This window comes from Theropithecus gelada, chromosome 15, assembly GCF_003255815.1.
Source record: "Theropithecus gelada isolate Dixy chromosome 15, Tgel_1.0, whole genome shotgun sequence".
Classification (NCBI taxonomy): domain Eukaryota; kingdom Metazoa; phylum Chordata; class Mammalia; order Primates; family Cercopithecidae; genus Theropithecus; species Theropithecus gelada.
Window position 1 is genome coordinate 74405324 of NC_037683.1, and position 19361 is coordinate 74424684.

A 19361-nucleotide genomic window follows, 5' to 3' on the forward strand; every position below is an offset into this window, starting at 1 on the left:
AAGAAAGAGAAATGAGACTGCAAGGGGGTTGAAAAAGAGTTTCTCCTGGTTTTGTGAAGTTTTATTTCTTAAGAAATAAAAATCCTAAGGAAATATGACAAAATAAGATTTGTTTAAACTGCATAATGACAGATTGTGAACACAAATTTATTTTCACTCCCTCCCAAACCCCAATAAAATGATAATAAGTGTAATTTTAAGGCAGAAAATCTAAAAAGAGAAAGATAATGGGAAAAGAGACAAGAGAAACAAATTTAAAAGCTGGAAAGCAGATGGGATTTTCTGACTTCGAAGAACTGAGAAATGAAAATCCTGTGCTGACCAGGGAGAAACAGAAAAACAGCTTGATTTTCTCTGCAGGCCCGCTAAGAAAGTTGAGACACTAGCAGTACAAAGTACTGGAAGTACAGGTGACAGTCTGACCAAAATAGGAGGATGGGTTGAAAACAGGAAGATGCTGTGGAAGAAGCAGATAAAAAGTACTAATTAATTAAATTTTTAAAAAAATTTAAATGCAGTTAAATCTGATTCATACCTCTCTCAGAGCAGTTTGGTGGCTGCCCTTCTCACGTCACTTGAAAACTGTGAGTTGATTCACTGGAGAAAGTAAAGCAGGCCAGGCATGGTGGTGCATGCCTGTAATCCCAGCATTCGGGGAGGCTGAGGCAGGATTGCTTGAGCCCAGAAGGTCAAGGCTCAGTGAGCTATGATTGCACCACTGCATTCCAGCCTGGATGACAGAGTGAGACCCTGACTCAAAAATAAAAATAAAAAATAAAAAGAATGTTAAACAGAGAGTCTCTCAGCTAGGAGACCAAGCACGGCAGAGGAATTATATTAAAAACAGGACTAAAAGGGTTCAAGACCAGCCTGGGCAACATAGCGAGACCATATCTCAAGAAAATTTTTAAAATAAAATTAGCTGAGTGTGGTGGTATACATCTGTAATCCTAGATACCCAGGAGGCTGATGTGGGGGGATTGTTTGAGCTCAGGAGTTTGAAGCTGCAGTGAGCTATGATGGCACCACTGTACTCCAGACTGGGAAACAATAAGATCCTATCTCTAAAAAAAATTTTTTTAATTAATAAAACAGGGCTAAGAGAATTTTTATATGTTGCATTGCTAAATCCACAGTCCTCTCCCCTCACTTGGTTCCTAGAACAATGGTAGTAATAAGTATATCATCCTTAACACAAGACATTGAAATCATTTTCTTTCTTTCTTTTTTTTTTTTTTTTTTTTTTTTAAGAGATCTGAAGTGATTTTACCTTTATTTCCTTCACTTTAAGCCAATCATGAAATTTCACAGTGATTTCTGGGGTGGGGGTAGAAGGAAGGCGGTGTTAAGAATCATCAGGGCTGTGGCCCAGTCAGCCCGTGGAGGTGCAGGCAGGGTGGGCCCTCACTGGGGCAGCTGGAGGAGCACGGACTGCCCGGCTGGCAGGTAGGTGATGTTCCGAGAACGTGAGAGCTGGTATGCGATGTCCTCCATGGCTTCCAGCTTGCGCAGCTCGATCAGGCCATCCCCTGCAGTGGCCAGTGAGTTGGCAATCAGCTCAGCCGCCTTGGAGTCACCCTCAGCAGAGATGATGGCTGCCTTTTTTTGCTGCTCAGCCTTTTCCACCACAAATCTGGCCTTCTCTGCTTCCTGCTGAGCCACCTGTTTGGCTTCCACCGCTTCTGTGAACTCCTTCCTGAAGGTCAGATGTGTCAAGGACACGTCATCCAGGATGAGCCCAAAGGTGGCTGCTCGCTCTGTAAGATCGTCGCTCACCTGCCTGGAGACCAGCTCTCTCTGGGTGATTAGTTCTCCAGCATCAAAGCGAGCCACCACTGACTTGAGGATCTCTCGGTCGTGATGGAGGGCAGCACACGCTCATCATAGTCCTCTCCGATGCTGGTGAAGATGCGAGGAAGCTGGCTAGCGACGGGCCGGAAGAGGATGCGCAGTGTGATGTTGACATTCTGTAAATCTTTGCTACCAGTGATGACCGGCACATTACGTGGTCGAGAACGGCAGTCAAAGATAATTGGTTTCTGTACCCATGGGATGAGAAAGTGAGTCCCTTCCCCTACCACAATGTCCCGTACTCCACGGAACCGGTCAAAGATGACAGCTCTGTGCCCAGCATCCACATTATATAAGGCAGAGTTCACCACACCTCCTGCAACAGCTAAGGCCAGGCCAAACTTGCCAATGGACTCAAACACTTTGGCAGCCATGTTTTCTTCTGCTGGACCCTCTCACACCTGCTTCCACTCTGACCTCCACATGAATTTCCCCGAAAGCATTTTCTCCAGAGAATTTGACAATCCCACCAAAAATAAAAAATAAATAACGCAGAGCCAGATACCTCTGTAGGGACTCTCAGACCTCCCAGGCCCCACCTGGGTGCTCAGAGGCTTCCCATCAGGCTGCAGTGTTCCATTCTAAAACATGAACAGGCAACTCAAGGACATCAGACATCTGACAAAAGGCCCTAAGCCGAAAGATAGGGATCAAAGCTAATAAGCAGAAAAAAGCAAATTGGAGGAACCAGGATGTATACAAGAAAAAGAAAACTTAAAATATATATACACATATATATATAATGCTCAGAGAGATAAGAGACGATGCATTCATTTAAGAACAGAGAACAAGATGCCATAAAAGAAATTTCAAAGAACAACCAAGATCACTTAGCAATTAAAAAGGAAAGTGAAAATTGAAAGAAAAGAGATAAGAAAATTAGGGTATCAACCAGAAAGTCTGACATCCAAATAATAAGAGTCCCAGGAAAAAGCAGACAAAAAGGAGAGAGAAAATTATCAAATAGTTCAGGGAAATTGCCCAGTACAGAAGGATCTGAGTTTCCAGACTCGAAGAGCCCAGCAAGGGTTCAGTAAAACAGATGAAAACATGACCATATACAGACAGTTATTGAAAAATTTTAGAACATCGGGTTCAAAGAGAAGACCCCACAAGCTCCCAGAAAGGAAGACAAAAAAATCACACAAAGATCAGAAATCAAAATAGTGTCAGTCTATTCCAGGAGGACTACTCCAGCAACATTTTCTGTGAAGGGCCAGATAGAAAGTAATATTTTTAGACTTTGCAGGCCACATACAATCTGTTGCATTTTCTTTTTTGTTTTGTTTTGGAACCTTTTTTTTTTTTTTTTTGGTTGGTTGGTTGGTTGGTTGGTTAGTTGGTTGGTTGGTTGGTTGGCTTTTACCATCCTTAAAAATGTAAAAAACATTTTTAGCTCACAGGCCATACAAAAATAGGCCACAGGTGAGGTAGCAGGTGAGACTCAACTCTAGAGGTGGGGCTCAGACACTGTACCAGATTCAAGACTAGCTAAAACAGAGCCAGCGCAGAAGCAGCTTTCAATCAGACATGCCCACCAATGTGCCATGTCAATTTACCATTGCCATGGCAACACCTGGGAGTTACTGCCCTTTTCCATAGCAATGACCCAATGATCCAAAAATTTCTACCCCTTTCCTAGAAATTTCAGCATAAACTGCCCCTTATTCTGCATGCAATTTAAAGCAGGTATAAATATGACTGCAAAACTGCCCTGAGCTGCTACTCTCTGCCTACCGGTTAGCCCTGCTTTGCAAGAGCAGTCACAGAGCTGTAATACCACCAGAGCTGTAACACTGCCCGTTCAATAGAGCTGTTTTTCTTCTACCTCTGGCTTGCCCTTGAATTATTTTCTGGGCAAAGCCAAGAACCCTCATAGGCTAAACTCCACTTCAGGCTCGCCTGCCCTGCATCACAGGGATGTAGCTTGCTGACTTCAGTCTAGTCAACAGCAACACTGGATTCCAGATGACAGTGGAGCAATGCATGCAGTAGCCTGAGGAAAAATTATTTCCAACCTCTGGCTCTATACCCAGCCAAACTATCCATTAATCTCACAGTAAAAAGACATATTTAGTCATATAAGTTCTCCAAAAATATTTCATCTAAGCACCATCTTTCAGAACACTACTGAGGCATATGTGTTACCAAAAGGAGAACATAAGTTGAAAAGAGAAAGAAAATGCCATTACAAAATCTGGGACCAAATAAGAGAAAGATCAAGGAAATCCACAGTGTGGTCCTGAAGACAGCTCTCAGATAGGAATCCATGCCAGATTAGAGCAGGTTCAAAACTTCAGAAGAAATTTCTTCCAAAAGATGGAATTCACAGAATGCCTAATACAACTAAATATATTGAAAGGAGATTTAGACAAATGGCCAAAAGTTCGGGAGGAATTACAGATAAATGTAACAAAAACTTAGAAAATAAAAGATAATTATTAACCTCAGAGGAAAGAAAAGTTGTGCAAGAAAGTTTAAAAAAATCACAGAATACCAAATATCTCAGATGTGGAGAGCATTTACGTGGTCATAATATAAGCAATGGCTACCTAATCTCGAAAATTACAATGTATTAGGATGACAGAGGAATGTGACAGAAAAGGAAAGTAAAAGGAAGCCACATCCTTATATAGCAGGAAGTCCATATGTATGTTTCAAAAAATTAAAATAGCCGTATTTTATATATTTTATATAACAATATGCAATACTAAATTAAATTAGTCAGTGAAAGCCATTGAAATGGTTACCTTTGAATTTAGGGAAATGGAGGCAGTTATTTAAACATTTTAAACTAAATGATAAATAGTGTTCCCTACACTGACTTGTCTATATTTAAACACTTTCTATTTTAAAACTTTTATTTTTAAGGAGCATTCTTCACATATCAGTACAAAGTGTTGTCAAATACAGTTTGCCTACATCTTCAAAGTTGTATCATAAAGAATACTAAAATATTTTGAGATTTTTTTACATTAGTAGAAATATTTAAAGAGATATTGTTAATCAACTTCTTAAACAATCAGAAGTCCCAGAATCTTGCTTCACTGATTTCACTCTCCTATTTTCCTCCAATACGCTTTACTCGTCTGTAAAATCCAGCTGGTCTGGTTTCTTGGGGTCACAAGGAAAAGACACACACAGATTCTTCACAACAGGAATTTGTTGCAAGAATAAACAGGAACATAAGGAAGAAGCAGAAAGTGCCTCATCAGCACAATCACCCTGTGTATTGGATATTTGTCATATTTTGGCCACCAAGCATCTGAAACACATCCTATATTGGGAAAACTTTTATTTTTATGGAGAGTCAATAGAACACAAAAGCTGCCTCCACTGTAGCCTGAAAATACCACATACAGTTGACCCTTGGACCACCGGGCTTAGGGGTACTGACTGCCCCGTACACAGTCAAAAATCCACATCTAACTTTTGAATCCCCCACAACGTAATTACTAATAGCTTACTGTTAACCAGAAGCCTTACCAGTAACATAAACAGTCTATTAACGAATATTTTTTATGGTATGTGTAATATATGTATATATAAAATATATTTTTTTTCTTTTCTCTAGCTTACTTTATTGTAAGAGTACTCTCTCTCTAATATATATAATATTTATATATATATTATATATTATTTATATATCTAATATATCTAATAAATATTAGATATAATATATATTATGTATATATCATATATATATTAGAGAGAGAGAGCACTCTTACAATAAAGTACGCTAGAGAAAAGAAAATATTATTAAGAAAACCATAAGAAAGAGAAAATGTATTTACTGTTAATTAGGTGGAAGTGGATCACCATAAGGGTCTTCATCCTCATCATCTTCAGATTGAGATGGCTAAGGAAGTGGAGGAGGAGAGGCTGGTCTTGCTGTCTCGGGGGTGGCCGAGGTTGAAGAAAACCCATGCGTAAGTGGACCCATGGAGTTCAAATTCACATTGTTCAAAACATGTTGTTCAAGGCTCAACTGTACACACCTTCCCAGACTCCCTTGCACAGCTCTCTAATCCTCAAAACAATTGTTTGAGCTCCCCAATACCTCTTGAATGCAACTCTCTTCTGTGTAAATAAGCCAGAATTGATTTTCATCACTTCCGCTTTAGAAGTCTATTGTATTCATTTCTGGAACTTGGAAGTTGACATCAGTCTGTTCTTAAATGTAGAATCAGCTGATTGAAGGATGGAGGATGGAGGAGAAGGATGGAGGGATTTGAGGATCCCTGTCTCTCCAGAGGATTAGTTTATAACCCTTGTCACATACTAAGGTTTTCTTTTTTTTAATGGGAAAATTTCAGATCTTGGCATGTTTTGGCAATCTCTTGCAGCTTTTGGTGAGGTACGATAAGAAAGAGATAAGTTTAATATCCAATATAAAAGAGTAAAGAAAATACAACTTTGCTAATAAAGGCCCTTTCAGTTACCCAAAAGTCCAATAATTTTGAGTCTTTCAAATTTCAAGAAACCAAATTCTCTACCCCAGGCCAATGGTAGCCCAGCAGAGATATTGAAACTAAACCTTAGAAGGAGTAAAGATCACAGTTACAGGGAAGATTCAGTGCTCAGGCCTCAGCTCAACAAACACGGAACTTTCTCTGTAAAAAATACAGCCAGGGGACAAAGATATGAACTGATCTAGTGCTTCTTCATCTAAGGCCATTGCTTTTAATTGCATCAGGGTGGAGCTCATTAAGTTGAGAATCACAAAAGTGAGCAGATCAGAGTTCTGTAGAACCCAAGGCATCACAGACAGTTAAAAAGGGATCCGCACCACATTTACTTTCTGTTTGATCCTCTCTTCCCCCAAAGTCTTGTCTTTTTCTCCATGTGTTGGCTTTATTTTTTTCTCACTACAAAAGGATCTCCTCCACACACTTTTTCAATTAATATTCAAAAAATCCTGGAGGAAGGCTATGATTGGCCCAGGTTGGGTCACACCCAGTGCTCACACTTGGACTGATTAATTTTAGCCAGATGTCCTGGAAACTGCAATTGGTCCAATCTTTGACTGTGATGGGAGCGGACTAGAAGAGGCCATCGCTGGAAAGGAGGATGGTGAAAGCAATATCAGATGGTCTCAGTTAACTCTGAAAACAACTCTACAAGGTATGTACCACTTTTTCTTGGTAACTTATATTGTTATATCTGTTGTAAAGAAGAATGTTACACTTATAAAAGTCAAACTCCTCATGAATGTAGACGTAGTAAAATGAAGAGCGAGGACTCAGACCCAAATCTATCTAATACCACAGCTCATGTTCTTAAACTTCTTTACCAGTGCATCTTAGGGTTGTGTTATTGTTGCAAAACATGTTTCAAAAATAAATTTCAATAAATGATGATGGAGGTCTATTCTCACTAATGACAAGATTTTTGCAATTCCCCTGGGCTTTTTCTTCTGTTATGATATGCAATGGAAAAGGAAACATCTATTTAAATTGAATCTATAAGAAGCCATGAGAGGAGAGAAAAGAGAAAGGTAAGAAAATATTTTATTGGAAGAGTCTGCATCGTCTATGGCAAAGATGAAGGCAGCCCTACTAAAAAATAAAGATAAAGTAAAATAATTTTTAAAAGAGAAAACATCAAAGAAAAAAAGCCTTATAAAGTTTTATGAAATAATGACGTTTCAAATAACAGTAACATTTATTGAGCACTTATTATGTGTTCAGCCTTGTTCTAAGTATTTTACATGTATCATCTCTTTTACACCTCATCGCTTATTAAAATAAATAATCTAACATCTTAGAGACCTTTGTAAAAAAATGTCTAATTCTGATCTCCTTCCACCCTTTAATAATGTAACTTTTATATTCCTCGTTTTTTCTCCATTGGCCGTATTGCACCGTTCCCATGTAGCATGAGCAGCAGCAGCCAATGATTAGCTCAAGCAATCCTCAAAACCCTCTGCGAATGCAGCTCTGGTGTATCCTGTACCTCAATAACTTGGTTATCTCCATCCCTCCAGGTTATCTCCATCCCTTGTGATACCTGCCACCGCCAGATTGCTACTTCTTTGACTTGTGGTGAACACTGTTCTCTATCACATCACACAGCTCCCATCCCTCCCTTTCTCTCTCCACCTTCCCCGTTGACTTCCCAGGATCTCGACACAGTTCTATGATCAGTCATTTCTCTTTCCAAGTCACCCTTATCTGTAAGTCCTACCCTCCTTCCTCCACCCCTCCCTGGCTGTGTCCCTGCCCTCCCTGAGGGCTGCCTGACCTATCTCACACAACTCTCTGGTTCAGACTGGAAGACTCCTCTCATCTGTCCTTGAATTTCCTCTATTCTTACTCTATTATCTTCACCTTTGTTTTTGTTTGATTTGTTTGTCTCCTCTTTATGTGTCCTCTTGCTATTTCTGCTACATTCAGAATATCTATTTTACGCCTTAAAGTCGCTGAGTCTACCCCTCACCTTGAAAGCTTCCTTTGAATACTTTCATAAAATGCCCCATCATGTGGATTCTGTTTTCAGAATCAGGGCTCCTCCTTCAGCCTCCATTATGTCTCAGTTTTCATTTCTTCCTTTTCAAAAAAGAAATTCTTGATTTCAAATAAGAAATGCATAAATATAAATACGAAATTGTTCATATTTATGATTTCTGCCAGATCTCCCAACTTCTGAGAAATTAATTTTAGTAGAGAGCACAATTGCAAAAGATATAATATTTCACTTTCCATTTCACCACTTCCCTTCTTTTCAAAGGGTAAATTTTCTTAATTTTAATTTGTATAATTCTGACTCAGATTATTAATGTACATTTTAAAAACAAATTATTTTACACATTCTTATATGTTTACTAAATGTTTAAAGACACAAGCAACTTTCTGGTATTTCCAAGGCTATTATCTTTCATGAACTACAGTGGAAAAATCCCTTTGTAATGTAATCTTTTTTTGCTACATATTTTTTCTTTCACGTTTCTTCTGTGGAACTATAAATTCCCAAATCAATATTTTCTCCTCCATAATTGACATCCATGATCATATACCTTCCAACTCAGCCATATTGTAAACTATGAATTATTGACCTCATACAAAAGCTTCAACCCCAATTATTTGCAAGAAATAAATTATCTTTGTCAATATTTAGCTTTAATTCTTACATGAAAATTGAAAAATTGAATCTAGTAAGAATTGCTGTATCTTCTCTTTGATGCATTTTGACGTTAACTGATTTACCTTATTATGATGAGTTTTGCCCAAATGTGTGAAGAATGGCAGAGTCCTTCAAGCCACTCTCACATGCTCTTCTTTCTCCCTTTTCTTGTGCAAAAGGAGAATTTAGAACTGGGGGCAAGGGCTAGGGAAGTATTGGTTGACTCTTATTTGAGATTCTTTTTTAAATACTACCTCATTTCTCTTATCTCACACTCATTCTGGAATTTGAAGTCCATATGTAATAGCCTGAGGTTTTTGTCCTCTTTAGTATTATCCTTCATTAATTTGGCTAAGAGTCATAAGTGCAGTTAGCCAAGGCCCCATGCCCATACATCTGTCTGCATCTGAAGTTTATATGGAACACAAAGAGAGGAAGCAGAAACCAGAACCCCTTCTTTTTAAGGTTCAAATTATTACAATATGACTGATGGCCTAGGGTGACCCAGACCAAAGCCATCTCTCGAAAGAGGTCAATAGAGGGCCTTCCAGAAGAAATTCCTAAAAGAAATACCTAAAAGTTCTTGTACTTAACAAGAGAAGAACGGTCTTTTCACAAACCAGTGGATGAGATTCACTGATTTTCTTCTTTTTGTTTTAAAGAGACTTTATTTTGTACTCTATGCACTCTGTGAGTGAAGCAGGAACCTATGTACATACAACAATGGAGTATTTTGCAATCCCACTTTAGTCCATTCACGGTGATAACTGGAGTCCTTTATCCCTCCGTGCCCCTAAGCAGTCATTCTCGTTCACTTTACAGAAGAATTGCTTCTAGCTATATCATGTACAGCAAATCACTTAATCCATGTGGGTGAAGTGTCTTTGGTTGTCCCCTGCACTGGTTAAAACCCTGTGTTATGCATAAATGAAAGACATTTGGCAGATGATTAACCTCATCTGTTCACTACCAGAATCCTCTTACACACTTCTTAGAAAGAATGCTAAATTTAAGCACTACATTCATTAGAATAGTAATCAAGTCACAGCTCCTTCATGTGCCCCCTATTCTTAAAGAGAATAAATGGGTTATTTAGATCATTAGCCCAAGTAACATTTTCACAGTATTCCCTCAACGGTTAATCTTTCTTGTGAGAGATTCTGAAAATAAACTGCTTCTCTGCTAAATTAAAGCTCACCCCAAATTCCTTATTGCATCAATATAGACTCATGCATTTATATTTCATGGGTTCAGCATAGCCTCTTCCTGAAAAACTATAAAACCATTTTTTCATTTCAACAAATACCTCACTTTCTGCCTCCAGCTCCCTCTTCTGGACCCAAAGAGCCACAGAGAATGTCTCAGCTCCTCTTTCCTCTCTGCTCATTTGTTCTCATTGTCCTCTCCCTCTTCTTCCTCTTTTTGTCCTCCCTCTGTTCCACTTTGATCCAGTCTTTCAGCTTGGCCCTCCCTTTTGTCTCTTTCAAAGTTCCCTTCCAATGAACTGGCCTAGGTCTCCGAGTGTAAAATGACCATAATCTGTCTTTTCTGGGCTGTCCTCAGTGTCTTTCTATCATGGCTATATTCTGGAAGGCTGAAGACTTTCTTTACTGCCTTGTTCTGTTCTTCATTTTCCCACTCCTTTCCTTTCTTTTGTCTTTGTTCACTATATACTCAGTCAGCTCTAATTGATCCTATGGCAACTAATTCTCTGCCTCCATGAATTAAGTTAGTAGCGATTACTCACGGGCAAAGTTTCTTAGCCATCCCAATGGATCAATGAGATTGTTATTATTATTATCACCCAATTTTAGAGAAAAGGACATTAAAGCACAGAGAGGCTAAATAGAACTTTTCCAAGCTAACAAAGCTAGTAAGTTGCAAAGCCAAGTTTCAAATCTATCTACCTAACTCCAAAACCCATGATTTTTCAACCTCACCACGCTGCCCTTGTATGCAAGTGTGCCATGCCTTCCTGTGGTTAGCACTGTCCCTTATTACTAAGCTTCATGAGAATTTTGGTTTAAGATACATTTAAATTAAAAAGCACCTATTTTGCCCTAGAATAAGGAAAGTAGTTGAAAAATAAAGATAAAAATACAGAGGCTTTATTTGAATGTGGCTTTTGTTGCAAACATTTTTTAAGATAAAAAAATTAAAAATAACAATAATATAAAAAATATAGAAGTGTTTTGGAGGATATTAAGTACAAGCATATATTGTTGGGGGGGGGAATCATGTTGTATTCCCAAGGGTAAAGAACATAATTGTAACTACACATACATCCCCCCAAAAAAACTAGATCTTCGCCTGTTGCCTTTCTCACGCCCATACAGAAACCTATTACAGTTCCTGTGAATTACCCTAGGGGAGCAAACCAATGTTGGTATTAGAAAAGAGACATATTTTTGTCTTTTTTTAAATAAAAGGGATTCAATTCAGAAATCAAGAATTTCTCACTGATGAAGAAAACTTAGGAACACTTATCTAGTAGGGGCAAAGGAAAGAGTAAATGTAAGAACAGAAACAGCAACATAGCATAACCATGGAGAGTGAGGCCAGGAGGCACAGATGAATGAACAAGAAGAACGTCGACACGGCAGCAGGTGCAGCGCACGAATGCAACACAGAGCACAGGGACAGAATGATGAGGCGCATGAGGAAGAGCACAGCAGTCTGCCACACACACACAGGCACTCGAGGACCTGGAGGCAGCCAAGCAGACCTACAGAGGGAGGCCGAGAACCTGTGAAGGTGGTGAAATGCTCACTTGCCCAAGAAGTGACCATTTTACCCGGGATTCAAGGGGAGTCCCAACAGAAATCATTGGAAATCTCCAGCTTGAAAACAACTCTCGATGAAAAGCTGTAATAAAATCAGAGAATTTTAAATCAGAAAAGGAACTTAGAGATTATCTCATTCAATGCTCTAATTTTATCATACTACATATGCTGCCTGGTAAAGAATGCTGCATTTGGTATCAGAAGATCTAGAGAAAAGATAAATGTTAAATAATGTAATGAACAGTGAATAACTATACAAAAGTGTTTTCATCATCATTGTCATCTTGTATAATCTTCATATTTGACCATAGTGTAGAAAGCGCAAACATTGGTGTCCCAATTTTACCAATGACAGATTTTAAAAGATTTAGTAAATTATATTCACCAGCAAGTGATAGAAAAATAACACTGTAGAAACTGTCTTATTTCTAGTTGTAATATATTTTACTATGTTTTCTTTGAAGATTAATGTATGAGTACAATGGAGGGTTTGGTGAGAAAAGAAGTGAAACTTGAAAAGGTTTCAGCTAAAAGAGAAAACTAGACCACTATCATTTTAAAAGGGCAATAAAATAGAATAATCAGATACTATCTTTAAGTTGGTAAGCCTAATTTAAAAAGGATTAAACTACTTTCCTGGAAAATTACTTTCTCCCGAGAAGCTTCTTTCCCTCAAACTGCTTTTTATTTATTTATTGCCTGAAGAGTTTAAATAAAGATAATAAATTGCATGATCAATAGAAACAACAAAGTTGCTTTGCTTAGAGCTGATAACAGAGTGTATAGATTTTCCATGAATAATTGAAAAGGCCCGACAAAGACGTTTAAACTCTCCTGTCTCTATGCCTCTCTTTCTCTCCATTTTTCACAGAGCCAATTCCTAAGTCTCCCTACAGAAAGAAATCAAATGCAACCAAGTCAACCACTCCCATATGCAGGAGGGTTTATTTATTGCCTGCAGGGAGCCACAGCCAGTCATGTGGCAGTAAGTGCTCAGAAAGATCAGCAGCTCATGGCTGCATGAAGTCATCCGCAGGCCTAGGAGAGGGAACCTGGCACTCACTCCTTAGGCAAGGCCCAAGAAATAAACGTGTGTAGCCAGGCAATTTTTTGGTTCACTTTGCACTAACTCTAGCACCCTCAAGCCTGCCATTCTTCAATGGGCATCTTCAATGGGCTCTCCCTAAGATGAACCTTGGTATAGTTTAGGGACGTCTCTCACACTTTCACTCTACCAACAATGATCCTAGAGAAGCTTTTCTATACACATGGCTCAATTCCCCAGGATGCTAGCAGAAAAAGTTTATGAAAACTTAAGGCTGCTGTAGTTCAGTGTCTGGTTCAGGCTGCCAAAATTTGGTCATTTTCATGCCCACAGCCTAGGCTGTGGGGGCTTCTTCTCCCCTTCACTCTCTCTCATTCTCCCCAGCAGTAGCTGAAAAAGCAATGAGCTAGAAGGTGGAAGACTGAAACCCAAGCCCGCTCTTCTAAGGGCTGGAGGCCAAGGAGCAAGTCGTCTCTACTGTCCCAGTACCCAGCACAGACTATGGCACATAGTAAGTGCTTTAAAAACGTTCATTAAATGAACTGATAAATGAATTTAATATCAAGGGGTCTCCATTTCCTCATTAGTAAATAGGAAAGTTACACTAGGTCCCTTCAAAAATCTCCAGCTCTGAGATTTTAAAATATTTTGGACTAGCTTTCAGGATAGCATAATTATACTAAGATAAGGCAGTGCTCCCCTTCTGACATGATGGAGTAAACTGATAGATCAACTCTCAAACAGATAGCGACTACTTAGAGGCTCTGCAGAGGGAACAAAGCAAATGGCTGTGTGTTTGGGTGCAAAATGGTACAATCACTTAGGAAAACAGTTTGGCAGTTACTTATGAACGCGAATATATATTTACCATAACATGCATCAAATCTACTCCTAGGTATTTACCCAAGAGAAATGAAAACATACGCTCACCTAAAAACTTACCCTGCATGTTTATCATGGCTTTACCCTTAATCATTTAGACTGAAAACAAACCATATGTCTTTCAACTAATGAATAGATCAGCAAATTGTGGTACATTCATGCAGTGAAATAACACTCAACAATAAAAGGGAACAAACAACTAATACATGTAACAACATAAATGAATCTCGAATGCATTATGCGACATGAAATCAGCCAGACTCAAAAGGCCAGAGACTGTGTGGTTTCATTTATATGATATTCTGGAAACGGCAAAACTATAGGAACAGAGAATTGAACGTTGGTTATCAGGGACTGGGTTTAGAGGAGGGGGTGACAGCAGGAAGGCATGAGGACTTTTGGAGGGAAATGAAACTGTTGTACATCTAGGCTTCTAATCTGTGATGGTACTAACACAATTGTGTGTGTTTGTCAAAACTCACAGAATTGTACATTAAAGAGTAAGCTTTTAAGTATTTTTATAATTATGTAGATTATACCTCAATAAACTTGACCTTAAAATAAGGCAAAACAAAGGAAAGAAATGGGGGACTTCTAAATGAGGGAAGACTAAGAAGACATAACTGCCAAAGGCGATGCATGAGCCTTGATTAATTCCTGGATTGGGAGTGGAGGTGGGGAAACCCAGCCGCTTAGGAACAATTGGGGAAATTTGAATTTCCACTCTGTTAATAATGCAATTGAGGTAGTAATTTTTTCTCAGGTGCAGTCATGAGCTGTAGTCTCATAATCTACCCCTGTTCTTGACAGGTATGCACGGTTGTACTTAGGGGTAACTTGTGATGTCTGTGAACTTATTTTGGATATTTTGGCAAAAGAGAAGTGAATATGTATATTCAGAAAGAAAGATGAAATAGGAATCTCTTCTGAAATTTCAAAAGAGATTTGAAAGGGTTTGAAATATTTCAAAATAAAAATGAATGCATTTTGTTAAACCCCCATCATGTGCACCTGCAACCCCCATCTCCTGATCTTTTGCTGGATGCTGTGGTTTCACTGGCCCATCTCCATTTTCCTCCAGTTCTGTTTTAGGAGTTTCTACCCTTTGCAGTTGTCTGCTTCATTTCTTATTCTCTGATCATGCCTTTCAGCTGCCTGGAAAGCATTTGTTTCCAAGGTTGTTGATCTCTGGCATTGCCCTTCTCTTTCCTCTCCCCTGAGCCAAAGCCTGACCTGTACAGCTTTGCTATTTTTAAGTATAATCTATATTCTCCAAGTATCCTTAACAGAGTCAAGTGGTATTTAGGCCTCTCCAAGACCATCTACCTTCTATTTTAAAAGCTCCCCATTCAGCTTTCTGCCCTCCCTGTTGAACTGGAAGAACATTCACCATCTTTTCCCCCGTTAAGCTCACAGCCTCTCCTACCCAGCCAGCTGGGTCAGGGAGGGTTTTGCTTCTCACATCTCATACACTTCCTTATATTACCCTCCTCCATTGCTCTGTCTCACCTAAAATTTAGCTGTGAATTCCCCTCCTTTCCTCTTGCCTTTTCTTTCTCAGGAATACAGACATACCAAATGTGATCCTTTCTCATCAGGGCACCACTGTAGGTGTGGTCTAGGTGAACAGAAGCCTCCAGTGGGGAGAACTGAGGGAGCCACAGGAATATCCTGCAGCCTGACGCAGGTACAGATATCTTGGGATGGCATAACACAGGCCTAGGCAAGCCTTTTCTGTAAAAGACCAGAGAGTAAATATTCTAGGCTTTGCAGCCAAAAGGCAAAATGAAACAGCTGTTCTTACCAAAAGGCTAATAGTCCTTTACATTTTACACTTAAAAATGTAAAAAAGAAAAAAGTATTTGCTCTCAGGACACAGTTGGTAGTTTGTCAACTCCAGGGAAAATACACTGGGTGAACTTCTGGTTTAACTTTAGAAGAGTTAGAAATTGCTTTATTCATCTTCTCTGTTTCACTGACATAAGGGCAGTATCAATAAAAAGAGCTTGGGCTCAGGAGTTATTACACCTCCTGGCCCCAGCTGCTCTACCGTAGTTCTCAGACAACATCATGACGTCAACCAATACCCAATCCCTACAGAGGCCTGTGACTTCCTCAGGATTCTGAAGATAAACAAGTTGCCTAATGTCTGTTTTCTTCCTTGATATCTTGTGGCAGCTGTCAGGAGTGACACTTGCCTTTCAAAGCCCTTAGAAAAACATCGTCTTGCTTCCTTTAGAGAATGAAGGCAAGGAGCACCATCTCTTCAATATATTCCTCCCACTGAAAAGTTAATTATAATTGTTATGTCAATTTTGTGAATGGAATTGTCTGCTGACAAGTGGCTTTTAGGACCGAGCATAGGCTGTTTTCCATAGTTTCCATGTATGACCCATTAAACGTGGCCAGATAGTCTGGCAGGTTTTGTATCCAGCACCTCCTGTGCCTTTCTCATCACTATTGCAAAGATGATGATGCTCAGTTATTCTAAATCTCACCCTAATAAGATCCTGACATGAACTTCCTAGCGACTGGAAGCTCACTGGACTTCTGCTCTTTTTCTCATAAGTATTTCTCTGCTTTATTCAACTGGATATCTTCAGATGGGTTTGATCCCACTTGGCAGGTAAATTTGGGATATTTGATCTCAAATAAGTAGGCATGTGATTTATTTGATCATGCAAATGAAACATCACTTCCTTGAGGCAGATCCGCTTTCTCCACCGTGATCAATAACCTTCTTTTTTCAGCAGAGCCACATGGATACATATCCATTCAAATAAATTAACATTCCAATTCTGGAAAGCTGATTTCAGAAGAATGAATTGGTAAAATGCTAATAGCAGGTAAAGTGGAGTTCAAACTCACTAATCAGAGAGACATAAATTTAAAACAATTAAGAGCAATGTTTTAGCCATTGAAACTGCAAATCCTTTTGTAAAGAATAATGTTGTGTCAGCTTCAAGGCAGTGATGTGGGAATGCCTGCCTAAGCCACACAGCTGGGGCAGTGAAGGCAGAGCGTCTGACTTCAGATTCTGAATACCGGCAGTATCCTATTCCATCCCATAAGATAATGTTTAAATAGATCATAGTATGATTGTAAAAAAGACTATTTATTAAAATTCATGCTCTGTGTTAGTCCGTTTTCACACTACTGATAAAGACATACCCGAGACTGGGTAATTTATAAAGAAAAAGAGGTTTAATGAACTCACAGTTCCACGTGGCTGGGGAAGCCTCACAATCATGGTGAAAAACAAAAGGCACGTCTTACATGGTGGGGGTAAGAGAGAACTGAGGATCAAACAAAAGGGGGAATCCCCTTAAAACACCATCAGATCTCATGAGATGATTTATTCACCACGATAAGAACAGCACGTAGGATTCAATTATCTCCCACATGGTCCCTCCCACAACATGTGGGAATTATAGGAGATACAATTCAAGATGAGATTTGATTGAGGACACAGCCAAACCATATCAGTCTCTAAGAATACTTAATGATATAGGGAAACGTTCATGGCATTACACTAAGTGAAGGAATTAGTATACAAAACTGGATACAAAGTATGATCCCAATTTATTTTAAAATATGAATACAAAATACAGGAGTAGGTTTTTGTGTGTTGAATGGCATGTCAAGTGAAGATTCCCTGGATTTACATGTTGAACTAAATTGGCTTAAGCTACTAATTCTATGCCATATGACAAAGCAAACCTCTTTCTAAGATTTCCTGAGGGATGATATATTCATGGTCATCTCAGCTCCACAATCCTCTTTTTGGTCCTGCATCAGTCCAAATTTTAGAATGTTAGCTCAGCTCCTTCCTCAATTTCTTTCGGTTTTTATTTCTTAGCCCAAACCCCACTATTCAATTTCTACCAAGAAAATAATTACATAAAGCAGTCAAGAGTATAATAGAATCAAGCATTTGGAAGAAAGATGCAGGAAAAGTTCATATAACAATATGCAAATCATTACAAATTGAACATTATCATTTTCAAAAATTATGTTAGCTACCTCACCACAGGAAAACTTCCAATGGCTCATTTGCACATTAAGTCACTCGGTTTCATATTTCATGAGCACATCTTTCCTCATCCTCTCTTCTCTACCTCTCCTCCTTTCAAGCAATAAAATAAATCCTCTCATTTTCCTATGCAAAGCCACTAGACATTCTCTTTTGTCACTGAGATTCCTGGACAACAGTTCTCTCTAAATCCTGCCTTCTATCCTAGGCTGAACTAGGTATTTCCCAAAGTCAGTTCCCACTGCAAGAGTAATCTAGTACACCAATTATTAAAATGGTGGTCCTCAAATCAGCCTGCTTATTGGAATTTGAGAAGTTTTTTTGGTCTTATTTTTTATATATATATTAGTTCCTAGGCCCCTCTAGAAGGTCTGAGGGTGTGGCTTTGTTATAGATTTATCTTTAAAATCCATGCAACCCTAGTGTGCAACAGAGTTGAAAAAAATGCTGAAATAAAAAGACATTCACATTGTTACACATATACCATATATCTTTGATTCTATGATGCATTTTTTACCTCTTGATTTTTTAAAAATTAGGATGCATTTAATAATTTATATCAAAAAGAACTTGCAAGCTGCCAAATAGATTAAGTTGTGACATACTTGTCATTTCTTGCAATGCATATGGGAACGGTGCCCAGTCCCTCCAAATATATCATGAAATCTTAAAAGCTTGGAGAGTTTGGTGTGACTGATTCATGCATTATGAAGGACTGTTATTTGGGCACTGAAAAATCCATGAGTAAAAGCTTCTGGCTAAATTTCAAGAGAGACTTGTGATGTGTAATTCAATAGAAGAAAAAATTATGAGTTTAACAAAATAGGGAATGTGGATAAAATCCCATTACAGTTGACCCTTGAACAATGTGGGGGTTACTGTCTCGGGGTGGCAGAGGTAGAAGAGGTAAAGGAGCTGGGAGGGGAGGCAGGAGAGGCAGGCACTCTTGGTGTAATTTTTACTGAAAAAAAAATCCACATATAAGTTGACCCATGCAGTTCAAACTTGTGTTGTTCAAGGGTCAACTGCATTGTTTACTATATTTTGACGTTAGGCTATAGATGACAAAGAAATCAAAATTTGAAGCACACATTACAGGAGCAACACAAAACAGAGATGATATGCAGAATTAAGACTGGCCCAAAGTGATTTAGAAGAAACTTTAAACTCATAATGAGAAGGAAACTCATTTTCAAATTTTGTGCAGAGAAAATGGTACCAATTGCCATTTTTTTTAGGAAAAAAGAAATATACTTTTAACTTTGTTTTTCTTGAAATGTAATACATAGGCTAGGCACAATGGCTCACACATGTGATCCCAGAACTTTGGGAGGCCGAGGCAGATTGCTTGAGTCCAGGAGTTCCAGACCAGCCTGGGCAACATGGCGAAACCCTGTCTCCATAAAAAATATAAAAATTAGCTGGTCATGGTGGTGCGCACCTGTAGTCCCAGCTACTTGGGGGGCTGAGGCAGGAGGATTACTTGATCCCAGGAAGTTGAGGCAGCAGTGAGACAGGATTGCACTATTCCACTCCAGCCTGGGTGAAAGTGAGACCCTGTGAAAGAAAGAGAGGGAGGGAGGGAGGGAAAGAGGGAGGCAGAGAGAGAAAGAGAAAGGAGGGAGGGAGGGAAGGAAGGAAGGAA

General features: G+C 39.0%; 1 pseudogene; it reads right to left on the minus strand.

Moving 5' to 3' along the window:
• Nucleotides 1–1404: 1404 nt before the first annotated feature.
• On the minus strand, nt 1405–2275 carry LOC112608336 (annotated as a pseudogene).
• Between the last annotated feature and the right edge of the window lie 17086 nt (nt 2276–19361).